At 46.7% G+C, this 10,181-nt stretch overlaps 2 non-coding genes across 2 annotated transcripts; both read left to right on the forward strand.

Annotated features, from left to right (window-relative positions):
- The first annotated feature begins 5,815 nt into the window (after positions 1-5,815).
- Positions 5,816-5,888, forward strand: TRNAR-CCG (transfer RNA arginine (anticodon CCG)). Its single transcript has one exon. It is a non-coding gene; the product is annotated as a tRNA-Arg (tRNA).
- Positions 5,889-9,031: 3,143 nt separating this feature from the next.
- TRNAR-CCG (transfer RNA arginine (anticodon CCG)) lies at positions 9,032-9,104 on the forward strand. Its single transcript has one exon. It is a non-coding gene; the product is annotated as a tRNA-Arg (tRNA).
- The last annotated feature ends 1,077 nt before the right edge of the window (positions 9,105-10,181 follow it).

Genomic DNA, 10,181 nt, shown 5'->3' on the forward strand with positions numbered 1-10,181 from the left:
TGCAGTAGAAGAAACTCATTAAAGAAAATAATGCATTATGATTTAATAAGACATACCATGTAATATGTCCTGATGCGGAGCAAGATGGTGACCGCGTAGTGGTGGTCGATTGCAGCACTAGCAGTGAGGGCATGGATCCGAACTAAACCCCCATTTGATGTGGTGGCTGAATACTAAAATCTTTTCTACAGGAGGAACAGAACGAATGTAAAATAGAATTAATGCTGATATCGATTACCTGCCGGCTGTTCTGGCTGAGGACACCGAGCTCCGCGAAGTCCGGACCTGGGTGGAGACAATCGGTCGGAGCTGCTCTCCCCAGAGTGTCTCTCGTTCCGACGTAGCGGGCGTACCGGCGGAACAGGCTGAGGGAGCGAAGTGAGGACGCCATGGCACCGAAAGCAATAACCGGCTCGAAAGTTGCTGCGGCAGCCAGGAAGAAAGCAGAGATGACAGAAGCGGAGCCAGTCATGGGAGAGACACCGCAAAAGTTACAGACGCCCCCGCCCAAGCCGGCAAGGAAAACGAAACAAACCGCAGTGAGGACCCGCCAGGCAACAGCGTTGTTAGACCTGACATCATTGGCATGAGTCTCTCCTCCATTTTTTCTGTTTGCCTCCTCTGTTTACGATGTTTTTGCTGGTATATTGCTATGGGCACTGTGCCACTGCTGATCAGTGCCACAGTGCAAGTGCTCCCTATGTGAAATTGCTGTATTGATTGACTTCCATGTTTGGCTTATTTGGTTTACTGTCAGTCCCTAGTAGAGTGCACCAGGAGTGCCAGGGCTTGTAAATACAAATGCTGCTAGTGGGCTTGCAGCACGTGTTGTGCCATCCTCAAGAGCGGCCTAGTAAAAGTATGTCTGAAGGTCTACCATTGCTAGACCACGTGCAGTCTGACTGTCACGAGGACTGCGCAAGTACACCTACTTGCCAATCCATAAACCTTCCCTTAACTTCATGTTAGTCACCCCTATGGTAGGCCCAAGGGCAGGGTGCATTGTAAGCATAAGGTAGGACAAGCCTGACAAGGTTGGCATGTCCTGATAGTGAATTACAGCCATATTCGTTTTTCACTATTGTAAGGTAACCTGCTCTCCATCAGTTAGAATGGGCTGCCAGGATTATTAATGCTATAATCCTAGCGGGCTCAGGGAGCATGGTGCAATGTCGAGTTTGGTATCCCTGAACTCAGGGTTTAATAACGCATCCGTTTGGGTGGATGGTTTTTGGACTCTGTGTTTGAAAATAGCACTTTTAGAAAGTAGCTATTTTCATGTCTAACTGTCTACCGGTCTCTGCTGGTTCTGGTGTGCGTGTGACAGGAGCTGGGTGGCTCCAGAGGTCTGAATGAGTCAGTGTGGGGTGAGTGGGGCATTTGCATTGAGAGTAGGGGAAGAGTAGCTCCTGATAGCCTGCCCTGCCTGATACAATGCTGGCTCCGCCCCCCTGCCAGGCGACTGATGACTCTGTGCCAGCCAGGGACTTTCCTGGCCCCACCTCCTGCCGGGCAACTGATGGCCCTGCCCCTGCCCCTGCCAGTGACAATGCTGGCTCCGCTCCTGCTGGGCGGCTGAAGACTCTGCCCTGCACAGTGAATAGGCCAGGTGCCTCGGCCTGGCAACACCCACAACAAACCCAAGATGGGGGGAAATTCCCCTGCATGGACAAAGGGATCAAAGCCAAAAAGGGGTATAAGAGAAGGACCCCTGAACCAAGAATTTAGATCACTTCTGACAAGGAAACCTGAACCAAGGACAAGAAGCCTGCTGATCCAAGGACTGTCTACCCCTTCTGCAAGAGTGCTGTTTGTTGGGGGAATCCTGCAGTTGCTTCTTTATTTTTGCCAAGGAACCAGGAGAGAGGAACTGAGTGTGTACTCTCAAGCTTGCTAAGAAAATCTCCAAGGGCTGGAAGAAGTGCCAGCCTCCTGTTGAAGTCACAGGGTCAAAGGACTTCATTTGGTTACTGAAAGTGCTTGTTGCTGGAACCTGAAAATCCAGCACCTCTGAAGAATCCAGCAATCTCGACGCCGATGGACGCCGCCGAATTCAGCTCCACATCGTGAGTAACGGCTCCAGTGTCCCGCACCTTCGACGCCGGCCGCCGGGCCCGATCGACGCCAGTAGCGACGCCAGTGAGTAGCGAGTTCGGCTCCAGCTCCAAGTGACCCTGTGTCGACGCCGCCGCTGATCGCATCGACGCCGAGCCCTCTCGACGCCGTGAGCGCTGCTCACTCTTGCAACATCGACGACGCCGTATCCTGCTTCACCTCGTGAGCGCTGCTCCTGCCTGACATCTGTCGACGCCGCTGCAGATCGCCCCGACTCCGAGGCCCGATCGACGCCGAAGACGCGACGCCGGACATCTCGACGCCGCTGATCATCGAGTGCTTCACTTTTCCAAGGTACTGTGTTGTGGGGGTCTGTGCGACTCCGGGCTCGACGTAGCGCTCCTCGCGGTCGACGCCGAACCTTTGGATTAACTTTTCCTCGACGTCGTGTGATTCCCGTGTGGGTTACATTGTTGCCAAGAACTGTGTTTTAAAGAAGAAGAGTTGCTTTTGTTACTAAAGACTTTGTGCTAAGAAGAAACCGTGCTTGAACTATTATTTTTCCTTCCAAGAGTATTTATCAAGATTGTGGTATATTTTTGTCGTTATTTGGTCTTGTGCTAAGCCTTATATAAAAATCCTTATTTTTATAATACTACTGTGTCGTGTCCATTTGTAGTGTATTCACTTTATTACTGTATGTGGTCATAAATGCTTAAGTCAAGTGTAGTTAACAACCGAAAAAGAATGTTTATCTGGAAAGAACAGCACAGTATTCCTAATTACAGCATAGACACCACAGACCTAACTTGCTGTTTGTGACCAAAAATGTGTATGTGCCTGCGGAGTAGTGAACCCCAACTTAAGCAGCTGAAGTGGCGAGGACTGACCCGGGCCCCGGAGGCAGGAGAATTGGGTAACACTAAAACACTAACTTGCTGTTTATGGGTGTGTTCTGTCTGCAGCTCTGCAGACAAAAAGCTCATAAATAACACTGTTAGGGAGTACCATGACAGAGAGGGCTGAAATGTATAGGGAAGGAAACAGAAAATATATATATTTTTTTTAATTTCAATACATTTTTTATTGTTTTTTGCATACACATAATCATACACAAATAAAATATAACATCCACTTTTAATGGATAACTCTTTCAGGGTTTCAGCCCAGGCTCGCTTAAAAAATGATGACATGAGGACAATAGGGGAAAATACAAATGGGGTGAACAAATAACAAAAGTGAGAAAGATAAGGAAAATGTAAGAGTGAGGGTGAGACAAAAAAGGGTAGATAACAGCAAAAATGAAAGAACTGTAGGATGATAGGAAGAAAAGAATTATGAAATGAGGAAGAAAAAGTAAAAGGTAGCAGAGAAGGGTGAATAGAAGGGTGGAAAGCTGGATAGATGGCTATGTGAATATATATCGATGGGTGGATGCTTGGAAGGATGGATATATATATGAAAGGGTGGAAGGCTGGATAGGTGGATGGAAAGGTGTTGGAATGGCCAGATTAATGGGTGACTAGATGGAAAGGTGAAAGGCCGGATGGCTAGCTGGATTGACGTGGTGAAAAGCTAAAGAGAATTCTCTCAATAAGGGCTAGGTTTGCTTGCTTCACGTGCTCAGTGTGATTAGACGTATAGCTCAGGTGAGGTGCATTTTAAATTTCTAGCTACTTCCCTTTGTGTGTGAAATCTAATTATCACCAAGATAGCCGCTGGGAAACAGCTGAAAGCTGCATGAAAATGCACAGTTCTTGAAGGAGTTTTGGCAAATGTTGATGACGGCCACCAAATGTTTAAATAACATTTTTTTTATACACAACTCAGGCTCATTGAAAAATGGAGCATAAAGCACTTACAAGGGCCATGATTAAAGTTCATATTGGCCCGATTTGTGTGTACTTCTTATGATTAGGCAAATAGGTAACAATTTTGCAAAAACGTGAGCACGTCCAGAGCAGGGTTTTTGGATTTTACTCTTTCTGGTTCTTGTGGCTCTGTTCCTCTCTTAATACACTGCCATGGCTTATCTCTAATGGCATCACCAAGGGTTCCGTCCTATTACCTGTCATATTCATTTCTGCCAGTAGAACCGATGCCATTTACGGCCGCTTCAGCCAGTCCTGCCTTGTTAGTACATAGTAGACAGTATTCTGTGAAGTGTCGTTACACTTTTCAGGTTCAACCCGGGCAAAGTGCTGCTGGAATAAGTGTCAGCACAGTTCGCAGGTGTCTCAAATAACAAAGTCACTAGGCATATATGTGAACGTTTTTAAAAGGGATTATATTATTGCACTCGGCTTACGAGACAGCTAAAGCGGCAGGTAAACCAGATTTTAAAAAAAATACATACATGTATATAAAGACTGGCTTTGGGTTAGCCCTCTTCTCCATTGGTATGTCCAGCTGCCTTTCACATTTTGCTTCCTCCCACCACATTCAGCTTGGGCTAATGGGTCTCTTCGGCAGTGTCACTCTTTCCCTTTTAGAGAGGGCATTTTCATGATCAAATGAAGACATCCTTTGAAGTTACAGGACGTGTGCAATGCACATCATCCATACATACATCTACCTATCTCAGGTTTACATAGGACACGCCCTCTGCTGGCATCAGGGCGTTCAACCTCACTGCTACATTCAGATGCCTCTGCCTAGGATGACCAGATTACTCCATGTCACAAGGACACAGCTTTTCCAGTTCAGGGTGTTGATTTAACATAGCAGTGCATTCTGGGAGTTGTTGTCTTGGTTAATTGTAAGCCAAGTTGGACTAGTATACCTGATAACAATTATACGTACAGGCAATATCCGAAAGGGGTACCTCAGGGACTGGTCATCCTACCTAAAATGCCCCCTGAAGCCCTTCTCCCCACTCTGCCAATCTTGCACCCTGCCAGTCTGATCACACCAGCCGCTCCTGTTATGCCAAGAAACTTACGTCGAGAGCTCTGGCGTTTCCCAGATCCATGTGTGAGGAGCTCGCCAAACTGAGGCTGGCTGTTTTATGTGGAATTCTGGGACTTGCAGATTCATCCAATTGTACGTGAAGAAAGGCATGTAAAACGCTGCAAACAAAAACTCTTCATGGGAGAGCTACTGACACATGGGCCACCTGGGAAACTTCACAGGTTTTCCAATTCTGTTTTATTTTTACACATCAATGTTTACGCAAATTAGTTCGATTGAACAAAAACAAGACTACAACTTCCCGAACGCACTGTTATATTTACTGAGAACCCTTGACACAGGGTGACCGTGCGCCTCACCTAGTAATCCATTTTTGAAGAGTTTTGTCTCCGTAGAGAACATGCTCCGTGCGGATTTACACCGGGCAGTGCTAAAACTTGTTGAAGTGCACCCCGGGATATGTAGTTCCTCATGTCCGTCAGAACAGAGAATACCAAGTGAAAATGGCAGAAGTAGTCAGTAGATCCGTGTAACTTTGGTTGATGTACTCTCGAGTGTGCCTGGGATAGGAGGGTACATCTGGAAGGGCGTAGGCACCGTGTTCACTAGCCCTTGCCAGGCGTCAGGTACGGGAGGTGCACGGGTGGCGTGCTCTGCGACCGCCACAGTTCTTTGCAACAGGGTCCTGGTGCCCCGGAGTCTGAAGTGTTTTAGGGACCCCGGCTGCTCCCCCTCATTTCACTGGGGTCACCCGCGGGAAACCCTAATTTCCATCTGTCTCAGCCTCCGTCCAGTACGAGCGCGCGCTGAGTGTCCATGAGACTTCCTGTGCCCGATGTTTTTCGCAGCTGGCCCAGTGGCCTAATGGATAAGGCATCAGCCTCCGGAGCTGGGGATTGTGGGTTCAAGTCCCATCTGGGTCGTCAGGAGATTTTTATACCTGTGGAAAAAGAAACCAACAAGATCACAATATAAAAAGATATGTGGAATGCAATAGTTCTTGTATTTAAATGCGAGACCTATGGCATTTAATTCGAAGTTCTTTAAGGAGTTTGCAAACAAATGTTGGCAAATATTGACAATGGCCACCAAATGTTAAAATAAAAAAAATTAAAAACGCAACTCTGGCCCATAGAAGAACTAGAGCATAAAGCGCTTACAAGGACCATGATTAGAGTTTATACTGTCCCAATTTGTGTGTACTTCTTATGATTAGGCAAATAGGTAACAATATTGCAAAAACAAAGTAGACATTTTATATGAGACAGAGCAGCAATGCTTTCATAGTGAGCACATCCAGTGCAGGGTTTTGGGTTTCTCCTCTTTCTGGTTCTTGTGGCTCTGTTCATCTCATAATAATACACTGTCATGGCTTATATCTGATGGCGTCTTGAAGGGTTCCGTCCTATTACCTGTCATATTCATTTCTGCCAGTAGAACCTATGTCATTTTTGGCCTCTTCAGCCAGTCCTGCCTTGTTAGTACATAGTACACAGTATTCTGGGAAGTGTCGTTTCACTTTTCAGATTCAACCCGGGCAAAGTGCTTTTGGAATAAGTGTCAGCACAGTTCGAAGGTGTCTCAAATAACATAAAGTCACTAGGCATATAGTGCCAATATCGGCCCACTCACCAGCCTTCCCGCAGCAACATGCATGTATCGTGAATAAATAGACAAGACAACTTTTTGTTGGGATAAAGTCGCTGCAGGTTTATGAGCATATACATATGCCAACATGGTGGGTTATCTTACAGACGATCCAAAGGCAAGCCGCCCCTCGCGGCCTACCACCTGATGGGCCAACTTGCATCGTGGCCTTAGCCAATCGGTGCTTAGCGGTTGTGGTGATTGGATAGCCACTTCCAGTGAACCAACGGTCCACCCTCTTGCTCAAGCCCCCCCCTACGAGGGGCGGAGCGTTCAAGCGACCCCCGGTTGAACAGGTTTCCAACCGCCCGTAGGACAGACGGGGCGCCGTCGCACCCCAGGGTCCACCGCACAGACTTCCTGGGGATATTAGGCCTCCGCACCCTTTGTGCTCCTGAAGAGGGTACCCCTGAGTACCTTTCCACCTCTGGATCGCCCTGGGATACGAGTTGCGTAGGGGGAACGGGTGACAATATCTAAACACTCACCGATAAAACCGACACCAAACAAAGGAACCACGGCGTCAACAGGACGACCAAACGGCGTCAGTGTGAGGGGACAAAGAGGCCGCCAGGTGGGCGGGGGAGGAATATATACCTATCCCCGCCTCCCACCACGGCCGGAAGTGGCGTATAGGACCCTTTAGGGTCGTGGAACACTGGGCTGCCCCGTGTGCCATCTTGTGGCACTAAGGGGCCGCCCTCTTATATGTGTCCCCTGCGGGGACGTGTCGGTCGGCCCGCATATGGAGCGTTTTTAAAAGGGATTATATTATTGCACTCGGTTTAGGAGACAGCTAAAGCGGCAGGTAAACCAGATTTTAAAAAAATACATACATGTATATAAAGACTGGCTTTGGGTTAGCCCTCTTCTCCATTGGTATGTCCAGCTGCCTTTCACATTTTGCTTCATCCCACCACATTCAGCTTGGACTAATGGGTCAGGTTCTTCAGGCAGTGGCACTCTTTCCCTTTTAGAGAGGGCATTTTCATGATCAAATGAACACATCCTTTGAAAAAGAAGTTACAAGACTTGTGCAATACACATCCATACATACATCTACCTATCTCAGGTTTACATAGGACACGCCATTAGCTGGCATCTTTGCTTTCGACCTCACTGCCACATTCAAAAGCCTCTGCTTAGGATGACCGGATGACTCCATGTCACAAGGACACAGCTTTTCCAGTTCAGGGTTTTGATTTAACATATCAGGGCAGTCTGGGAGTTGTAGTCTTGGGTTCATTGTAAGCCAATTGGACTAGTATACCTGATAACAGTGATATGTACAGCCAAAGTCCAAAAGGGGTACCTCAGAGATTGGTCATCCTACCTATAATGCCCCCTGAAGCCACTCTCTCCACTCTTCCAATCTTGCTCCCTCTGCCAGTCTGATAACACAAGCAGCTGCTGTTATGCCAAGAAACGTATGCCGAGAGCTCTGGCGTTTCCCAGATCCATGTGTGAGGAGCTCGCAAAACTGAGTCTGGCTGTTTTATGTAGAATTCTGGGACTTGCCGATTCATTCAATTGTACGTGAAGAAAGGCATGTAAAACGCTGCAAATAAAAACTCTTCATGGAAGAGCTACTGATACATTAACCTGGGAAACCTCAGATCTCTCAACGTGATCTGATATGCCCAGGACTCACCCTTTGCCACCTTTCTAAAATATGCAACCTACCCTATCCCCCTCACTCACTCACCTGTCTCCCTCCTTCCAAATACAGAGGTTATTTGCCTAAGGTGGCCAGACAACTTCGTTTTACAAGAACACAGGTTTTCCAATTTTGTTTTATTTTTACACATCAATGTTTTTACGCAAATTAGTACAATTGAACAAAAACAAGACTACAACTTCCAGAATGCACTTTTAAGTTTACGGAGAACCCTTGACGCAGGGTGACCGTGCGCGTCACCTAGTAATCCATGCATGAAGAGTTTTGTCTCCATAGAGATCGTGCTCCGTGCGGATTTGCTCCAGGCAGTGCTAAAACTTGCTGAAGTGCACCCCGGGATATGTAGTTCTTCGAGTCCATCAGAACAGAGAATTAGAAAGTGAAAATGGCAGTAGTAGTCAGTCGATCAGAGTAACTTTGGTTGATGTACTTTCGAGTGTGCATGGGATGTGAAGGTACCTCTTGAAGGGGAGAGGCACTGTGTTCACAAGCCTTTGTCCGGGCATCAGGTACGGGAGGTGCACGGGTGAGGTGTTCTGGGGCCTCCACAGCTCTTTGCAACAGGGTCTTGGTGCCACAGAATCTGAAGCCCATGCGTCTGGTTAAGGACCCCTGCTGTTCCCCCTCATTTCGCTGGGATCACCCGCGGGAAACGATAATTTCCATCTGATCCTCCTCAACTTCCGTTCAGCGCGAGCTGAGTAGCCATGAGACTTCCTGTACCCAAACTGTTACACAGCTGGCCCAGTGGCCTAATGGATAAGGCATCAGCCTCCGAAGCTGGGGATTGTGGGTTCAAGTCCCACCTGGGTCGTATCAGGACATTTTTATACCTGTGGAAAAAGAAATCAACTACAAGATCACAATATAAAAAGATAACTGGAATGCAATAGTTCTTGTATTTAAATGCGAGACCTATGGCATTTGATTCGAAGTTCTTTAAGGAGTTGGCAAATATTGACAACGGCCAACAAACGTTTAAATAAAAAAATAAAAAACGCAACTCTGGCCCATAGAAGAAATAGAGCATAAATCGATTACAAGGACCATGATTAGAGTTTATACTGTCCCAATTTGTGTGTACTTCTTATGATTAGGCAAATAGGTAACAATATTGCAAAAACAAAGTAGACATTTTATATGAGACAGAGCAGCAATGCCTTCATAGTGAGCACGTCCAGTGCAGGGTTTTGGGTTTTTCGTCTTTCTGGTTCTTGTGGCTCTGTTCATCTCATAATACACTGTCATGGCTTATCTCTGATGGCATCATCAAGGGTTCCGTCCTATTACCTGTCATATTCATTTCTGCCAGTAGAACCTATGTCATTTATGGCCTCTTCAGCCAGTCCTGCCTTGTTAGTACATAGTACACAGTATTCTGAGAAGTGTCGTTTCACTTTTCAGATTCAACCCGGGCAAAGTGCTGTTGGAATAAGTGTGAGCACAGTTCGAAGGTGTCTCAAATAACATAAAGTCACTTGGCGTATATGGAGCGTTTTTAAAAGGGATTATATTGTTGCACTCGGCTTACGAGACAGCTAAAGCCGCAGGTAAACCAGATTAAAAAAAATACAATCATGTATATAAAGACTGGCTTTGGGTTAACCCTCTTCTCCATTGATATGTCCAGCTGCCTTTCACACTTTGCTTCCTCCCAACACATTCAGCTTGACCTAATGGGTCAGGCTCTTCAGACAGTGTCACTCTTTCCCTTTTAGAGAGGGCATTTTCATGATCGAATGAACACATCCTTTGAAAAAGAAGTTACACGACTTGTGCAAGACACATCCATACATACATCTACCTATCTCAGGTTTACATAGGACACGCCCTCAGCTGGCATCATTGCTTTCGACCTCACTGCTGAGAAAGCGCAGATCTGAAAAACGTA

Source organism: Lissotriton helveticus, chromosome 11, assembly GCF_964261635.1.
Source record: "Lissotriton helveticus chromosome 11, aLisHel1.1, whole genome shotgun sequence".
NCBI classification, from domain to species: Eukaryota; Metazoa; Chordata; class Amphibia; order Caudata; family Salamandridae; genus Lissotriton; species Lissotriton helveticus.